The sequence below is a fragment of the Opisthocomus hoazin genome, chromosome 7, assembly GCF_030867145.1.
Source record: "Opisthocomus hoazin isolate bOpiHoa1 chromosome 7, bOpiHoa1.hap1, whole genome shotgun sequence".
Lineage (NCBI taxonomy): Eukaryota > Metazoa > Chordata > Aves > Opisthocomiformes > Opisthocomidae > Opisthocomus > Opisthocomus hoazin.
The window spans coordinates 49321607-49329863 of NC_134420.1; positions in this window are offsets into that span (position 1 = coordinate 49321607).

Below are 8257 nucleotides of genomic sequence, written 5' to 3' on the forward strand. Positions count from 1 at the left end.
TTGGTGAGAGGAGAGCAAAACGATTTGAAAACTGAAAAAACAAGCTCATTCTCAGCTAGTGTGAGGCGTGCTCAGGTGCTGAATCACGGTGTCCTGGCCGTGCTCGGGCAGCTGGTCGTGCTGCGGCAGCAGTGCCCGCCTGCAGCAGGGCTCCACTGGCACAGCTGAGCCGGGGCAGCAGAAGGCAGGCCCCGCTAATCACCTGCTGCTGGAAGGTTAGGAAGTGCCACAGGAAGGCAGCTGAAGTGGAATTTTAATTGGCTTCCTTTCATCACAAGCAGGGTTTACTTGGGGCATCCTGCTGCTACTCTAATAGGACACGCTTTGGCCTCTGCCAGCAGCCCGCATCCACGGGGCTCACGGACTCGCAGCTTTGCTCAGAGGCCGTCTGAGGGCTTTTCTTCCAGCAAAACTGCGTGCCCCGAGTTATGCTGGTGCTGCCCCAGCTGGCTCCCTGCCCCTTGGGCTGGAAATCGCTATCCCCACAGCAGCAGAACAGGCTGTGCAGCCATGCCTTGGCTGCTGTTCGCGACTGAATCTATTGAATTAACCCACTGGTGAAGGAAAACTTGTGCCAAAAGGCCAGGCCGTGAGCTCAGCTAGCCCTTAGCCCGAGGCACGGAGCGTGCCAGGATATGCTGAGTCTGTCACAGGGCACAGCGGTGGCAATGCTGTATGCCAACTGCAGCCGTTTCATTGGCGAAGGTGAGGTGAGCCTTGAAGTCCCTGCGTGCTAGCGAAGGTCCCTGTGCTACACCCGACTGCTCTCAGCAAAGAGACCCGCTCCTTCAGCTACAGCTGACGTCTGGCGTGGGTCTACAGATGCTAATGAGCAACCCCAGAGCTCTGCTTCACTTGGAAGTGTCAGGAGAGCTGGACACAGTTTGCAGTCCTTCAGCTATCTGGGGGAGCGAGGGGTATGTAAGGTGAGGAAGAAAGGCAAGGACCGGTATACTCCTGCCCAAAGGCTCTTCAGGAGTCCGAACTGGCACAGGATAAGAGGGGAAGTCTTTTGAAGTAAAGAAAACAAAGGTTAAAAAAAACAGAAACCAGAAATGGCAGTAAATAATGAATTTTTCACGGTGATGAGAAGTCAGAGGTGGATGCTAACTGGCCATGCGCTTATGAGGCACATGGAGAAGATGACTAAGGAGCAACTACCAAACCACAGAATATGGGGTCCCAACCAAAGGGGGCTCTGAACACATTTAGTGAATCCTGGAATGTATTGCAGCTGACGATATGGTACCACTAAAAGTTTACATGGAGTCAGAACAGGAGTGGAAAAATTAGTGGCAGAATAAACCAACCAAGGGCCATTAAACAGCATGACCATCACATCTGGCTCAAGAAGCCTCTTGGCCACCAGCTGCTGGCAACAAGGAAAGTACTTCAGGGAAACAGCAACACGTGCTTGTCTTTCTCTTTAGTCTTCCTTGCTAGTCAGCTGCTGTTGACCGCTGTGAGAGACTGGATGCTGGTTTGGGTGAACCAATGCTACGACTCGGCCCTTTCTTGTGCGTTTTGATCATTTATGTACGTGAAACTTCTGTGGGAAAATCAGGGCACAAATCAAAGACGCTGAAAGCCCCTAGCCAAGTAACTATTAAAATTGTTTTGAAACATCATCCTAACCCTACTTCAATGGCAAAACAGGAAGAACTTAAATAAAACATTTTTTTAAAAAGCCAAAGTGAAAGTAGTTGGATGTTTCCAGCGTAACAGGGCCTGACGCAGTTTATCCTAGAAGACTTACTTGGGAAAGTGGAGCAATCTTTCAGAATGTGATGAGGAATGGGGCTGGGGAGAGGGAAGGAGGAAGAGCGAGAGGTGAGGGCGAAGGGAATTGGATCAGTCTGTAACATCAATTAATGAAAAAATACTGAAAAATGCAGTCAGTAATCTGTAAATATCCAGCTAATCTGGTAAAAGGTAATGACCAGCACACCTATATCACGGCTACATCAAGCATAACTCATATCAAGTCAACCTAATGCCTTTCTTTGGCAGAATATCTGGGCTTTATTAAGACTTCAGGAAATGTTTTATATTACATTTTTATTAGTAAATAAGGGAAGGCCTAATAAAGCTGTAGTGAATCCAGTATGTCTCAGTATAGAAGATAATATAATGTGTAACTTAAAAGTCCAAAATAATTTATGTCACCACTGCTGCTGTAAAACCCTTTGAAGACATGTTTAGACTTGAAAATGATCTTGACCAAGTGGAAAAGTGATCCAGGAGGGAAAAAAAAAAAAAAAAAGTATATTTGACCTCACTGAATTGCAAAGTTTTACACTGAGGCAGAAACCAGCAGTAACGTGTACAAGAGGGGAAGCAACAGGCTTGGCAGCACATCTGTAAAAGATGTTTAAGCTGAGCAGGTTATGGTGACTTGTCACATGAACATAAATTTAAAACATCATGGAAGAAAACAAAAACTGCCTGGCAGGCTTGACTTAGTAAGTCTTGTGAAGAAATCTTTCCTTACAGCATTAAGAAAGCACCAGATAAGACCCCATGGCTTCAGTTTTGGACTCCATGCTTCAAGAAAGATGTGAATTACTTGGAGCGAGCCCAGTGGCGGGCAATGAGACCGACCAGAGTTCTACACGTACAGCTTCTAAGGAAAGCCTGAAAGAATTACATTTGTTTAGTCTAGAGAAGAGAAGATGGCAGAGAAGGGGGGAAATAGGGAGTGCAATGATAAAATTCTGAAATACTTGAAAGGTAGGAGCAAATAAGGCAATAATATGCTCTCTGTGACCACTGCAGATAAGATGCAGTAGGCTTAAAATAAAGCAGGAAGGATTTAGACTGGCTGCTAGGAAAATATTTCTCCCTTCAAGAACAGTAAAGCTGAGGTTTACTGTGGCATCTCCGTCACTGGAGAGCTTGAAGCCCAGGAGAGAGCAGGACCTATCGGTGAGGAATGATTTGCCCACATCCTCGTGGTGGGGCTGTGTAGCTTCTCGTGACCCCATCTAAATCCGTGTTCTGTGGTACCTCTCCATGGGCAAAGGCCGGCTTTCTCCTGGTTCTTCAGGAACCTCACAGCCGCCCTGCCAGCTGCGGCTCAGCTCCCGCAGCACAGACGAGCTGGGCTGGCAGGGGCTGGCTGGTGGATGGGCTCTGCTGCGGGCCCTGGCCCGTGCGTGATGGCGAAGCGGAGCGGGGCTGTGATCCCTACTGCCATGCAGGGAGAGAATAGCTGACATGCTTGTGAGGACCTGGAACAAAGCAGGGGCTGGGCCCCGCCAGCTGGACTCTGGCATTTCCGAGGGGCAGCTGGCTGCTGCGGGGCAGGGAAGGAGGGCGAGACATTCCTTTCCTGACTGCAAACGTGTGGGTCCATCTTCTGCGGAGACAGAGGGAGGAACTCGCATCCCGTAGACATGTCGGGATGTGTAATTTCGGCATCTCTCTGCATGGTGTCAGTGGAAGCGGAGCAGAGGATGGGCTCTGCTGCGTGCTGGGGACCCACTGCAGGTGATTCTCCACACTCGGGGTGAAGGCAAAGCCCAGGAGACCAGGTCTTGCCAGAAGCTCCTGTTCACCCCGTGTTCACACTGCGCTCAGCAGGGCTACGGCCGAAGAACTGCAGCTAGTGTGATTTTTTTGGTTTTTTTATTTTCACTCTGCTGCAGAGATGCTGGTGGCTGGGTGGCACGCTGTGCCAGGGCTGATGTGACCACACAGTGGGATGGGTCCTTTTACAGACCAGGAACTGGGCTGCCCGAAACATTTTTTTGTCGTAATCTAGAGCTTCAGTTTTAAATCAAGGTCCACAGATCATCACAACCACACTTTGCTCTTCCTAGGCTAAGGCCAGGCCTTGCAGTTCAGTTCTGCTCCACAGGCTTTGGCCAAACTCTCCTGGCATTATCGTCCTCTGCCTTCTCCTCCCAATGCGGCTCCTTCTGGGCCCAGCATGGCTTTTTGTGTGCTTTCCAAGAAGCTGATTCTTGGAGCAGAAGCCCTGAAAAAAACCAGATAGCTAATGGGATCTCTGTTGCTGTAAACTTGTTTCTATGCTATCTGGCATTAATCCCCGAGAGATGGGTTGCACTCACGTTGGCTGTGCCCCAGGCAGCTGACCATGCACCCGTGCCTTCGACATGTCGTTCACGGCCAAAATGTCTTTTTTGCACAGCTTGCTCCTGACTCATCTAGGGCCAAGAGGCAAGGTCAGCAGGGACAAACACGTGCTGATCGTGGTGCCTAGCAAAATCTGGGCACGGCTCCTTCTGTGTGCAAACTAACTCAGCTGCAAGTGGGATGCCATGGAACCGGTACAGCTGAGCCACACATAGATCCAGTCCAGGCTGGCAAACTAAGACAATTCAACTGGACAAGAAGTCTTGTGTTCAAAGCAGTGGGCACAGGTGTAGCTTGAGACTCTGCCGCAGACTCACTCTGTGATTTCAGGTGACATCTCGAGGTCTTGAGCACCTGCAGAATTAGGGCAGCAATTCTTTCTGGTTCCATCCTGGCTGTGTGATTTCTGTAGCCCAGGAGTTCTGGAGCAGGGCTCAGCATCCAGCGCAGCAGGGACCTTGCTGCAGAGGTTAAAGGCATGTCAGGCACGTCATATACAGAGTAGCAACTGCTGGCTGCCCCACCAGGGAAAGACTGATTTTCTCTGTGCTGCTTTTCCTGCAGAGCAGAGCTCAGCCTGCTCCCCCTGGTTTGGGCTTCACGCCACGATGTTTTTGATGTTGCAGAAGACCAGCGGGAAGCTCAGAGCATCCTTCACGGAGAGGAGCCATCTGCTCCCCCCAGGCAGGGGCCAGCAATGGCGCCAGGCAGCTGCAGAGCACAGCTCCATCAGATAGATAACCCTTGACAGATGCGCAGCCAGCACAAAGCAAAAGCAGCAAGAGAGAAGGAAGGAAAACAGCTGGAAAGAGCAAGAGCTTGGAAGCGGTCACAATTTACGCAGCAAATTAATGGCAACAAAAAGTTGTGATCCCTGGAAAGCTTTGCAAATCCCCTTGCTATCATTAGCTGTTGACTGTGGAGGTGGTTGCCACACCAGTTTTCCAGCTGGGATGCTGCTGGGGTTTTCTTTTTCACCCACTCCCATGCTCAACACCTGCTTAAAGTAGCGGGCTGGTGTAAGGTCGGCCAGCACCCAACCCTGGCCAGGCTGAGCATGGAATAAAACCTGGTATCAGGGCTGAGGCACAGGCAATGCATTTGCTTCTCAGCACTGCCCTGACGATCTTCTCATGGGAGGCTTCCTTCCTTGTGAGCAGACCTTCACATTAACCATGGCTGTGGCAGTGGGCTCCAGCCAGTCTCTGTTAGCTGCGATTCTTGCAGCCAGACACCATCAAATGCAAATGCCAAGGAAGGAAGCAAAGCCACCAGGGTCTCTGCAGTGCAGCTGGGGCTGCGGACCCACAACATGTAGCGTTCAACATAGCGTTATCCCTCTCAACCAAAACAAATAGCAACATATACTTCAGTCCTAACTGAATGACATCAGCAACACATACATACATAAAGTGCTTTATTGCAGCATCAGAATAAATTCTTCTCTCTGAAATTTTAAGGAATAAAAGACATTTTATATATATTATATATAAAAACCACAATAAACTTCAGGAGTGAAGGTTAGAGATTCATCACTTAAATAGCAGTGGGCTGGACAGAACCTTTGATGGGATATAAAAATAAACACTTGCTTAATGTCTACTTTTCTCATGGTGCCCTGCAAAGCCTCCCGGTGTGTAAGGTGCTTGTGTGAGGAACAACACTGCTCCTTGTTTCTCATGCTCCGGCTCATGCCTGTATCATCCAAAACACAGAAGCAGCGAGGCAGAACAGACACTCGGCTTTCAACCAGCTTTTAGAGGGAAGGGGCTCAATGCAAGAAATTTTTCCACTTGCCCTTGGACGGGAACTTCATTTATAACAGAAATCATAGTTTCTTTTTTTGGGGTTAGACTAGTTGACATACCCAGTACAAAGAGGAGGAGGGTGCAAATCCTAAGTAACAGTCCTTATTATGAGAGCACTTCCTCCGAGAGGAGCCAGTCTAACAAACAAATTGGCTGAGCTATCACAGAATCACAGAATGTTCGGGGTTGGAAGGGACCTCTGTGGGTCATCTAGTCCAACCCTCCCGCCGAAGCAGGGTCACCTACAGCAGGCTGCACAGGACCTGTCCAGGCGGGTCTTGAATATCTCCAGAGAAGGAGACTCCACAAACTCCCTGGGCAGCCTGTTCCAGGGCTCCGTCACCCTCGGAGGGAAGAAGTTCTTCCTCATGTTCAGACGGAACTTCCTGTGCTTCAGTTTGTGCCCATTGCCCCTTGTCCTGTCGCTGGGCACCACTGAAAAGAGCTTGGCCCCATCCTCCTGACACCCACCATTCAGAAATTTGTAAGTATATATAAGGTCCCCTCGCAGCCTTCTCTTCTTCAGGCTGAACAAGCCCAGCTCTCTCAGCCTCCCCTCGTAGGAGAGATGCTCCAGTCCCCTCACCATCCTCATAGCCCTCCGCTGGACTCTCTCCAGTAGCTCCTCATCTTTCTTGAACTGCAGAGCCCAGAACTGGACACAGTACTCCAGATGAGGCCTCACCAGGGCAGTGTAGAGGGGAAGGAGAACCTCCCTCGACCTGCTGGCCACACTCTTCTTGATGCATCCCAGGATCCCATTGGCTTTCTTGGCAGCCAGGGCACGCTGCTGGCTCATGGTCAACCTGTCGTCCAACCAGGACACCCAGGTCCCTCTCCACAGAGCTGCTATCCAGCAGGTCCACCCCAAGCCTGTACTGATGCATGGGGTTGTTCCTCCCCAGGTGCAGGACCCTGCACTTGCCCTTGTTGAACCTCATCAGGTTCCTCTCTGCCCAACTTTCCAGCCTATCCAGGTCACGCTGAATGGCAGCACAGCCTGCTGGTGTGTCTACCACACCTCCCATTTTGGTGTCATCAGCAAACTTGCTGAGGGTACATTCTGACTCTTCATCCAGGTGGTTGATGAAGAAGCTAAACAAGGCTGGGCCCAGTACTGACCCCTGAGGGACACCACTTGTTACCAGCCTCCAACTAGACTCAGTGCCGCTGACGACAACCCTCTGAGTTTGGCCACTCAGCCAGTTCTCAATCCTCTTCTCCGACCACTCATCCAGCCCACACTTCCTGACCTTCCCTAGGAGGATGTTATGGGAGACTGTGTCGAAAGCCTTGCTGAAGTCTAGGTAGACAACATCCACGGCTCTTCCTTCATCTACCCAGCCAGTCATGTCATTGTAGAAAGCTATCAGATTGGTCAGGCACAATTTCCCCTTGGTGAATCCACGCTGACTACTCCTGATAACCTTCTTTTCCTATTGAAAGTCTCCTTCAAGAAAGGCTGTTTGCAGAGGTCCTGCTTCCATGCATGAGCCAGTACTGGACATTAGGCACATTTAATGAGAGATTGTTTCAAAGAAGTCTGTGCACTGATGGTAAATAAGCTCCTCTGAGAGTCTGCTGATGTTAATGATGACATATGGTGCAGGAGAGGAAATACGAAGATGCTCTACCTAATGACTGAAGATAACAAGCTGATCCTTCCATGGCCTCGGCCACTCAATTTGTCTACTTCCCACACAAATGCCTCCATGTCTGTGGCTGAGCCTCCCCGCACATGTCCCAGGCTCCCATAACCAAGCCACCAGATCACTGCCACCCCCTCCGGACCACCTCTTTATGACCTACCTCTTTACCCGAAACTAGTGAGCAAATGATCATTTGGGCTAGGCAACATGTAACGGTCATGAAAATTGACCAGGGTCTGGGTCTCCATCCATGCTTATTTGGTTGTGCCTTCCCTTTCATACTTCACTTAACACTGGTCATCTCAGACTGCACACCTGTTGGGAAATGGATGGTGTCTGCCTATGTTTTGATAGCACCCATAACTGGAGTCTGGCGACATGAGTGTGGAATAAATCAGAATAATTCAGTGATAACTTCATTAATACTTTTGTTTTACCAGAAACTAAATCTTAGGTACTGATGACCAAGGATGCAATATTCTATCAGTAACCAAGGCAAAAGGATAAACATCCACTCAGCATCTATAAGACACTCCCAGAAAGATTCCCCAAAGAGCTATCAGACCACGGATATTCACTGGCCCTAGAGAAAGCTCCTGCAAGAACGACAGACCTAGCACAGGACAGTCGACCAAGGACCTCTGCACCCAGATAGATTTTTTTTTTTCCAACAGTGTCCTGCAGGAAAAAAAGGAGTAGCCA